Raw genomic sequence first — 11,617 nt, forward strand, 5'->3', positions numbered from 1 at the left:
GCCCCGGTCCGCCGTGGCCAGCTCGCCGCCAGGGGAGCGCAGGGGGCGGCGTGGGAGCCGCGGGGACTGGGCGATTGTGAGCTGCGGCCACGCCCGCCCCGCTGCCAGGGCAACCGCTCGGGGGCGCGGCGCGGCGCGGCGGGGGTGGCGCCGCCGGGGGGTGCCCGCCAGGGGGCGCCCGCGGGAGGCCCTGCGCTCCCCACGCCGCGGGCCGGGCGGTTGCCCTCGCCCCTGCTCCTCGGTCCTCCCGTCCGCAGCCTCTTCTCCCACCCCCTGCCCTCCTTCTAAAAAGCATTTAATCCGAAACGTAGGCCTCCTGTAGTGAAACCAACCAACCAATTGATTACAATATAGAATACAATCATTTTAAAAGTAAAGTTAAATGAAAAATACAATACATTGTACCATAAAATGAAAAAAATCTACTTGTCGGAGACAACTGCTGTAGGTTCTTGTCAATCTTCCCAGAATTTTTCTTTGCATACTCTAAAATTAATGTAGGCTTAAACATATTTATGCAATGGTATAAGTGTATGCAAATCGATGTAGCAAATGGGAGCAAACCTATCAAGGAGACCACTTTATTTCAGGGCCTGCAAGTGTGAGCTAACATCCCAACCCCCAACACACACTTTTTTTGCAGGCCAATTCTGGTTTTTTTGTTTTTTTTTTTTTATTATAGACACACAGTGAGAGAGAGAGAGAGAGAGAGAGAGAGAGAGAGAGAGAGAGGCAGAGACACAGGCAGAGGGAGAAGCAGGCTCCATGCACCGGGAGCCCGACGTGGGACTCGATCCCGGGTCTCCAGGACCGCGCCCTGGGCCAAAGGCAGGCGCCAAACCGCTGCGCACCCAGGGATCCCGCAGGCCAATTCTGAAAGCTTTTGTTTACGAGAGTGCAAAGCCTGTATGCTTTTAAAAGTAACGTGCAATAGCTTCTGATTAGACACAATAGTTCTCTCATTCCAATCTATTCTATTTTCTATCCAGAGATTGTGTTTGAAAATATAATTTAAAACTATTTCATGAACACAAAGGAATATACTATATAACATGTGGAAAGTATGAAGAAACAAAACGAACCATGGCTAAAGAAGTTTGCTTCTACTGCTGGATTCCCTGTACATTTCTTCTCCATATCGTGACCTCCCACTCCTGTCCCCATAGGTAACCACTATTTTGAAATTGGGATTTATCATCTCCTTGCCCTTTAAAAAATATGTTGCTTCATATGAATGCTTCTCTTAAAAATGTGTATTTAGTATTGCATATTTTGAGAATTTATAAAAGTGGAGTAGAAAGGTATGTATCGTTTTGACTTTTCTTGTTCCAACATCTTATTTTTTTTTCAACATCTTATTTTTGAAATATACTTTTTTTTTTTTTATGATAGTCACACACACACAGAGAGAGAGGCAGAGACACAGGCAGAGGGAGAAGCAGGCTCCATGCAGGGAGCCCAACGTGGGACTCGATTCCGGGACTCCAGGACCACGTCCCGGCCAAAGGCAGGCGCTAAACCGCTGAGCCACCCAGGGATCCCCATAGCTCTTTTAGCTTAATAGCTGTATACTATCCTATTGTATTGCCATTCCATATCTCTTTTGAATCAACTCTATATTGATGAACATTTGAGATTTATCCGATAATTGGTATTATAAGGAATGCTGCCATGATCATCTTTTGTACGTGTCTACAGATGCATGAATTCAAGAGTTTTTCTAGGGTATATGCCTAGAAGTGAAGTTTCTGGGTCATAGGTTATTTATAACATCAAGATAATGTTGACTTGTTTTCAAAGTGTGTGTGTATGTGTATATATATATATATATATATATATATATATATATATATATATAAATTCAGACTCTCCATCAGCAGTGTGTCTAGGCCAAAACTTAGTTTCATCATCCTAAACTTTCTGCCAATCTAGTGAGTGTAAATTGGTATTTCATGATTTTATTTTGCATGATCTGATTAATAACTGTTAGTCTGAGAGCTTGATTTTTTGGAAATATTTGACTTTAATTTTACTAGCAAGTGACACTATTCACCCTTACCTATTTATCACATAACTCTCTTGGGTATTTTAGCAGGATAGGTGTAAACTGCACTTGAATTTATCAGAACTCTGGTGCAAATATTGAGTAACTGTAGGGTAGACATTTGTTAGTTGAATGAAATCTGGGAGATAACTAGCCTGACTCACTGTCCTCACTTGGTTTGGGGACATATTTTCCCCCTGAAGGGATATGCTCTGAGTTTCACAAAAATGCCTTTTGTTTTTATGAGCAAGTAACTGAAAAGTAGCTTCTCAATGATAATCCTATTTGATTTCAGACTTTTTGCAGTCTAAGGAGGCTAGGTAAACAGAGCTGCTTCCTGTTAATGAGGGGACAGGCATAGCATGGGTGAAATGTTAGAGGTCCTGCAGATTGGTAAATAGACACAAACTTTCCCCTCTTTCACCAGAAGTCTTCAAACCACTGAAATTCTTAACTTGAACTTTGTTTATATTTTTGCTTTCAGCCATTTGGCAGTGGAGTCATCCAAACTTGAGTAACAGGAAGAATGAGAGTAAAGGGAGATAATAGTCCTACTGCTTGAAATAAAGCTAACCGACTATGAGACAGACTAATACGTGGGCTAAATTCTCTGCCAGTGATCTTTATCTGGGATTCAATTAAGTTTTATCTTTAAGTTACCACTCTGCAAAGTGATTGCACACTTAGTACTTCTTATGTAGTCCCAGACATTCCGTAAAATGGTAAATAAAGTGATTCTATTGAATTACTTCCCACATCTTTTAAAAAGCGTCCTTAAAATCCACTAATAAATTGCATCAATTACCAGAGCCCTTGAATTCTTATTTACTTGCCTGAAAGGCCAGCCACAGAGTAGTTGTTCCATAACAATACTATATTAATTAATTTAAATGTGGAAATAATTGAAATATGAGTTAGTAACTGGTGTGGCATACCAGTGGATGATGGTATATTTAACCGGAGATAAAATCTGTTAAATTGTTATGGATCTTTTCATAAAATTGAGGCAAAGTTCATGGAGCTTATTGTTGTTACCTTTTCAAATATACTTACAAAATGCATCTTTTTATATTGCCCATGTGTTAGTGTTTTCTCCTTCTAAAAATAAATCTTTCAGGGTGCCTTCAAATTATGGGGGAGACTGTTTACTATTTGTACTGCACGTTGACTTAAAGCTTTGTGTACTGTACAAGTAAATGATGGATTGCTAACATATTTAGTTGTTTCTTTCCAAAAGAGAAATAAAAACATGTCAAAAAGCTTTGAAATGGAAAATAAATTTTTTGACAACATAGAGCACTGCTTTCTACATTCATTAAGGATTTGCATAGCTTCTTTTATATCATAACAATTATGAAACACCTCTTGAAGGAATGAATGTCAAGCAGGAATAGAAAAGTCTGTGGATAAATGTATTCATATCAGGATCTTTACTTTTCTCTGGCCTAGGGCAAGGCTTTCTAAGATCATAGAGAAAAATGTTTGTGAACCTGAAATAAACACCTCAAAACTTCTCTTGTCCCTGAGCATTTTTCATACTTGTAGGCTACTGCTATATTATTCAGATTTCTTAAGTACTTGTTTATTTTTAAATTTTGTATAAATCTAATTCTTAGATTATATTAAATCTCTCACAGTTAGTATATTTTTATCAAGTTCTTCTATTTCTAGTAATTTTCACTGCCATACTGTGTGAGCATATAGATTTATGACATATCTCTTCCTAGTTTTGCTTTTTAGTATCATGCAATGTGTCTCCTTTTCTTAGGGGGTGTCCATAACCTTTCATTCCTCCTTGTCTAATAATCTTTTTGTTTGCCATCTGTCCAATGTTTTATTTTTAAACTCTCATTATCAATTTACAGATATGTTTCTGTAAATGCTATATAGCTAGCTTTTTCTATTATTATATCTAATCTATCTCTGTCTTTTGATGAAAGAATGGAATATATTGACATTTAATGTAACAAGGGATATACTTCATTTTAGTCTCTTAATCCTATTGTTTATTATATCATTTTCTCTGTTATAACCATTTTTTCCTTATTTTTCTGGTTGGCTCAAATTCCTCCTTATTAACTTTGGAAATCTGATGAACTTTTCCATCCCATTAATAATCATCTTGCATTTTCAGGTGCTAATATTCTATTTTTTTCATTTTTTTATAAAAATAAGATAACTCTTCCCCACTTATTTCCGGATGCTCTGTTCACTCAATGCTTTTCCCATTCTCCTTTCCTGAAATACTCTTCTATGCTTCCCTAAATACTCTTCTACTCCTAGATCTTGGGGATGTCACATTTCTCCACATCTCTCTAATGAGTTGGCACCAACTGTTGAGTTTGGCCAAAATAACTTAGAACTTCTAATTCCAGGTATTTATTATGTTATCACTGGCAGTATGCATCTTCATGTCAATGTGTATGACACTTTTCTAGGCAATCTAACTTTTTTCATTGAAAGGCAGTTTCACATTGTAGTATGAACTTGGGCATGCGAGTCAGACTCCTGGGCTTGTGTCTCAGTACCTCTGCCTACTAACTACATAAACTTGGGGAAGTTAAATAACTTTTTTGTGCCTCAGTGTAGAAATAATACCATTGTGGTGAGTTAAAATGTCCACACATTCTTTGATCCTCCCCTTAAATAAAGAGTTTAATTCTACCCCCCCCCCACCTGCATACATGTTGGGTTTTGTCTCTTGCTTCTAGTGACTAGAATAAAGTGGTAGTGACATTATGTGACATCTGAGATGAGATCATAAAAGACATTGTGGCCTCTGAATCTCTCTGTCTCTCACAATGTTTGCTGACTTCTCAGGGGGAAGCCAGCTGCCATGTCAGAAGGACACTCAGGTAGCCCAATGGAGAGACCCATGTGATGAGGAGTTGAAGCCTCCAGCCAACAGTCATGTGAGTAAAGTCATCTAGGAAGTAGACCCTTCTGCTAAAGTCAAACCTTCAGATGCCGACAGCTGTGGCTGACATTCTGACTCCATCCTCAAGAAAACCCTTGAGCCAGCACACTATTCCCAGATTTGTGACCCATGGAAAGTGTGAAATCATGACTGTTGTGTTAAGGTGCTAAATTTAGGGGTACTTTGTTATATAGCAAAAGATAACTAATGCATCCAGTTCCCAGAATTGAGATGAGGAATGAGTAAGACAGAGCATGTAAAGAACTTCACTATTATTCTTATTATCTGACCCAGCAAGTTGTGTTGAAAGATTCTTTCCTAATCACTTACTCCTCTTCATCTCCCTCTCTTGACATTTCTGTCTGAGTCTTTTGTTTTTAGTTAGAGTTGTGTCTCCAGAATTTTCCACAGCTGGGTACATAAATGCTAGATTTTTCTGAATCTTTGCATATCTTTGCAAATATTTTTAGTGTGCCCTGACAGATATTTTAATGTACCTTAGTTGTGTATTGAATTTCTGGGGTAGGCCTTTTTCTGACAGCACTCTGTAATGTTATACCCTACCTTCTAGCTGCTGCTCCATTTCCCTCTAGTGAATAATTATTCTACTCCTGTCTAGCGGATGATGTCTATCAATTGTTTTTCCTTTTTGCTTTGCAAATCAGTTGTTATTTCTTTCCTCCAAGTTTTGAATATTTCCCTTTGTTATTTAAATTTTGGAATATAACCAAGGTGTGTTTAGGTTGGTATCTTTTCTTACCAATTCTGCAAAGAAGTCAGGAACCTTGGGGATCCCTGGGTGTGGCTCAGTGGTTTGGCATCTGCCTTTGGCCCAGGGCATGACCCTGGAGTTCCAGGATCAAGTCCCACATCAGGCTTCCTGCATGGAGCCTGCTTCTCCTCTCTGTGTCTCTGCCTCTCTATCTGTGTGTCTCTCATGAATAAATAAATAAAATCTTAAAAAAAAAAAAAAAGTCAGGAACCTCTTTTAATATGCGAACTTGGGTGTTCAGCCCAGATTAAGTGTTATTTTACTGATTGTTTAATTATTGCCTTTAGTTTCTCTGAACCCAGAAAAGCCTAGAACTGGTTAGGCAGTGCTTCTAAAATTTTAAAATGCATAAGAGTTATCCAAGGATCTTGTTAAGATGCAGATTCTGATTTACAGTATGTGAAAGGCAAGTACTTGTTAGCTAAGGGAGTCAGGCACTCTGTGGCAAGAGATAAGTCAGTACTAAAACAATACGTGCATAAAGTTACTTATGATATGCACTGGAGACATGGGGCTTTTTTCTCTTTCAAGACCATCCCACGACCCAGATGACTCATGGCTAGGATAAGCAGGGACTGCCACAAAACGATTGACTTGTTTCTATCCCATTCCCACCTACGACACAGGAGGTATCAACAGGAAATAAGGGAGAGAGAAATATTCTGGGGGAGGCAGAGTTTAGGGAAGTTAGTTTGGTGCCTGAACACATCCTAAATCCAAATGGATCAGTCGGAGTAGACAGAGGCCTGAACGTAAAACTTTTGAAGTGTTCGTGTATGCCAGATCATGTAAATGGTACCTCCTCCTCATCTGGAGATGACGGAAGGCAAGGGTCTTCAGGAAGGATCTGAGCCAACAGGATAGGCTGGGATCTCAAAGTAAGCAGTCACTCATCCCCTTTTCACTCTCCTAAGCTCTTGGAGGGCAGAAAATTTGACCTCACAAGTTTCTGCCTTTCCAAATGAGAGATTTCTGAGCTGAGGAGCAGGAGTTGTGGGCTACTTCGATAGTGGTGCAATGGAACAATGGGAAAGACCCTCAGAGGGAGTGTGAGAGATTTATGAGTTCCAAAGGAAAATGCAGCCAAAATAAGGCTAAACGGAGGTCTAGAGAATCATGTCCACCAGTTATGTTGAAACCAGCATGTCAGTAATAATTTAAAAATCAGACACCCCTGGGGCTCCAGGGTGGCTTATCAGTTAAGTGCCTGATTCTTGATATCAGTTAAGTGCTCCCATTTTGATCTCAGAGTTCTGAATTCAAGCCCCATGTTGGGCTCCATTCTGGGTGTGAAGCCTACTTTAAGAAAAAAGAAATCAGACTTCTCTATCTGCCCAGCACCTGGGCAGGACCAGCTGATGACTCCAGCAGTAGAAGATAGCATAGTCCAGCTGTGTCCACAAAGGTCATCATCACTCATTCAAACAGATTCTCTTTTTTCCCTTTCCTCCCCTCTCTCTCCAACCAGCATATATCAGGGATGGACAATGTGCTAATTCTGATAATACTTGGATTTCATTCACTAGTTGCTTGTGACTGCTATAACAGGATTAGACAGAAAAACCTAGATTAGATTAGATTGTTGAATAGGAAAACATTTAATTTCCCCATCACTAAGTGAAAATGAGGACTTTATTTACAAAGAAGGATATGATTGATTAAAGACAGGGTGATCATGTGTAAATGGTTTGACTGGGACAAGCTAGTTTACACCTTGTATTCAGGTTTCATTGTTAGGAGGTACTGCAACCATTAGACCATGAAGGGACTGGGTGGCAGGCACTGAGGGGGGCACTTGATGGGATGAGCATTGGCTGTTATTCTGTATGTTGGCAAACTGAACACCAATAAAAAATAAATTTATTATTAAAAAAAAAAAAAAAAGACCAGGAAGGGATGAGCCTCGCGATAATGGCCAACCGGTTAAGGCTAGCAGAGCAAATTCCAAGAACTTGGAGGCTTTACTTAACTTGAATTAACTTGGACCAGCTCTCTCTGACTTCATACTAAGTGAGATAAAAATTGCCTATATTTTTAAGCTATCTTGAGGTGAGCATCTTCTTATAGACAAAAACCTCATGACACAGCATCCTTTTGGTACTGAATAAAACGCTCATCGATGATGCATTTATTAAATAAATCTTTTGATGTCTATCTTTTCCATATATATGATAATACATATGATCTGAATATCTATCTAGAAGTTTTGGCTGGTTTGAAATATAGAATTACTATAGGCCCTATATTAATTGATGGTTATTCCTTTTCAACCTTCCTTTACTATTCCATATGGCAGAGTAAATCTGCATTGTTATGTCAATTAAACAAAACATAGCAGTCAAATCAGGAAGTTACTCTTCATTGTACATATATATCAGTAATGGAAAAAGCCAAAACCTTTCTCTCTTATTTAAAACTTCTCAAATAAAAATAAAAATAAAAATAAAAATAAAACTTCTCAGTGGGGCTACTGGGTGGCTCAGCAGTTGAGCATCTGCCTTTGGCTCAGGTGGTGAACCTGGGATCGAGTCCCACATCAGACTGCTGGTGAGGAGCCTGCTTCTCTCTCTGCCTGTGTCTCTGCTTCTCTCTGTGTCTGTCATGAATAAATGAATGGGATCTTTAAAAAATAAATAAATAAATAAGTAAATAAATAAAATATAAATATCTCTAGAAAAGCAGTTAAGATAAGCTAGTATAATTCTAAAATAATTTGTGTACAGGATACACCAGACTATAGGGATGTACCTACAAAAAATATAGGCACAACTGTTCTAGAAATTAGATCTTTGTGAAAAAAACTTAAATGATTGACTAACTCAAGCTGATTAGATATTTTTATTAAATTCCTCCTTAACCAGAGCTTCTTTACATGGCTGCAATAATTAAAATATAATACATATTCAAATCAGTAATTGAATTTGTTAAAAGAACATGCTCAACTCAGTGAAGACCTTTGAATAAATAGAATTCAAGTCCCATGTTTTCATACTTCATAACACTTGCTTCATCTTAATTTAATGATTGCCATGTCTTATAAGATTTTATTTTAAATTCCTTTCATGCTATTCATAAACTCAGATATATGTGAGTACAAGGGTCATTTAGGTGTAACTGTGGACTGAGAATTTGTTAACTGCACTTGAGATCAGAAATATTCTAGAGATAGTCTGATGAGTTTTGCATATTCTCATACTGCCCACTCCCTTGTCCAGCTTTGCCTGTAAGACCCATGACATTTTCATGTCATATGACCAAGCAGTGAAATGATGGTTGCATTGAGAATTTTGTTTGTTTTTCTGTGCTAAGTTCTTAGAAGTTTAAAATAACTCATGTTCAAAACAGTGAAGGAAGTCTTTATAAAATACTTTGGAAAGTATTGGAGGTTGCTATTCTCAGTATATTAATGATTTAAAGTGTCTTTCAGACATTTTAGGAAGACCATTTAGGAAAAAAATATAAATATTAAACTCCTATTATGTTTAACTGTTAACATTTTTTTTCTCTTCAATTCCTTTGAAATTATCTTTACGCATCTGGTGATACAGAAAGAAGAATCCAAGAGAGTAACATAACAGAGCAATATAAATTTGTGTCCCAGTTCCTATCAGCTGCATCCTTATTCATATCTAAAAGAGATCCAGCCATGACACAAAGCCATTACAGTGGTTAAGGGTGATGGCCAACAATAAAATCAAGATTTTGGTCTTCATTGCATTATCATTTAACTTTCATTGGCATCACAGCAATTCACTCATCATTCATTTTTTCTAGGGAATCTTGAATAATTGAAAATTTTATTTTATTTTATTTTTTAATAATTGAAAATTTTAGACATGAAGTTCTGTGCACAAGGATATTTATTCATTGACTCACTCATTTTACAAATCATTATTAAGTACCTATCATGTGTCAGGCACTGTTTTCGACACTAAGGATACAGCAGTGAACAAAAGAAATGCCTTCTCTATTCTCACAGAGTTCATAAACATGCAAAAAAACACATATGTCAGGAAATGATAGGTGCTATGAAGAGAAGTAAACTGTGGTAGAGGTTACATAGAGTGCTGGGTGGACATATTAGTTTATATGGGTGGCCAGAAGTCAAACTATAAAACTTTTAGCAAAAATATAGGAATGAATCTCCATGACCTTGGATTAGACAATGGTTCCTTACATGTAACATCTAAGTACACCTAAAGTACAAGCACTCAAAGAAAAAATAAATGTTTTAATAAAATAAAAATTTGTTCATCAAAGGACACTATTGAGAAAGTGAAAAGGCAGCCCATACAATGGGAGAAAATATTTGCAAATAATATGTCGGATAATATTATAGAACCCACAATATATAAAGAACTCCTACAATTCAACAATAAAAGACAAGTGAGCCAATTTAAAAATGGCCAAAGGATTTGAATTTTCTTCTCCAAGAAAGAAAGGAGATCTACAAATGGCCAAGAAGCCCATGAAAAAAAGTTCAGCAGCAATATCTAGTGGAAATGGAAGGAGTTAAGGTAATAAATCCAAGAGAAATTGGACGCTGAAGATAGCACCACAAGAGGCAGGACTGAGGATAAGATTATATTTTTTTGACCTTAAAAATAAGCATAATGGGGGTGATTTGGTCAGTTAGGCAACCAAATCTCAATTTCCACTAGGCCATGATCCAGGTGGGGGCTGGCGCATGACATAGAGCCCCACCACAAGGGGCTCAGCAGAGACTCTGCTTAGAATTCTCTCTCTCTCATCCACCTCCTCCCCCTCCTGCTGCTCATGCATGTGCACTCCTCTAAAATAAATAAATCTTTAAAAAAAAGTAAGAGCGTAACAGAAAAACTAGAAGTAGGGTCCAGTCAATAGACACAATGGATGTGCTGCTTCTGGTTGCCCATGCAACAGGAGCCCTTTCCTCCTTCTAATGATATCTGATGAGGAAACCCTCATGCAAATAATGAATAATTAGAGGTGGAGTCACACTAGGTCCAGGGAACTACCTTTGGAAAAGACAAAAATTGGGATTGATGTGACAGGCTGTGAAAGAGATGGATTTGACTTCCATGTGAAAGCAGGAAGTTGAGGCTGCTCCAGTGTCTGGTGATGGGGAATTAGCTAGGTGGCTACCTCATATTGTCTCTGCGCTACACTGTGTAAGTTCACCTGGGAATGTAGAATCCAGACAGCTTGGGTTTGGCTGGCTCTCCACTCAGAAAGGGGAAACATTGATTTTTGATGTGAGAAGAAAAAGCACAATTCACAAAATTCACCCTTCATTTCTTAAAATATGTAAACACTCACTTTTTTTGCTTTCATTATGTTACTGAAAAATTCAAGTTTTGTGTTTAACATTTCACCCCCTTTTTTTTTTTACTGTTGTGAAAGGATAATTTTCACAAATTATCTTTTCTATTTGAAAATACTTCCAAATACTTTTCACATATTAGGAAAGAAATTTAAATAAAACATTTTACTTTTTAAACCATTTCTTTTTCAGTGATTAAAGCAAAAATGAACATGCTTAACTTTTTACAACACTGGTTCTCAAATTTGCCTGTACACAAGGATCTGGGGATCTTGTAACAGATTTTGCTGGTCTATGTGAAGCCTGAGATTCTGGAATTTTTAAAAAAAGATTTTAGTTATTTGACAGAGCACAAGCAGGGGGAGCAGCAGAAGGAGAGGGAGAAGCAGGCTCCCTGCTCAGTGGGGGCATGATCCCTGGACCCTTGGATTAGGCCCTGTCCTGAAGGCAGACACTCAACCAACTGAGCCACCCAGGTGCCCTAAGATTCTGGATTTCTACCTAGCTCCCAGGTAATGTCATTGCCGCTGGTCCAAGGATCTCACTTTGAGTAGCAAGACTTTAATTCATTACATAAATGAT

Source organism: Canis lupus, chromosome 26, assembly GCF_048164855.1.
Source record: "Canis lupus baileyi chromosome 26, mCanLup2.hap1, whole genome shotgun sequence".
NCBI lineage: Eukaryota > Metazoa > Chordata > Mammalia > Carnivora > Canidae > Canis > Canis lupus.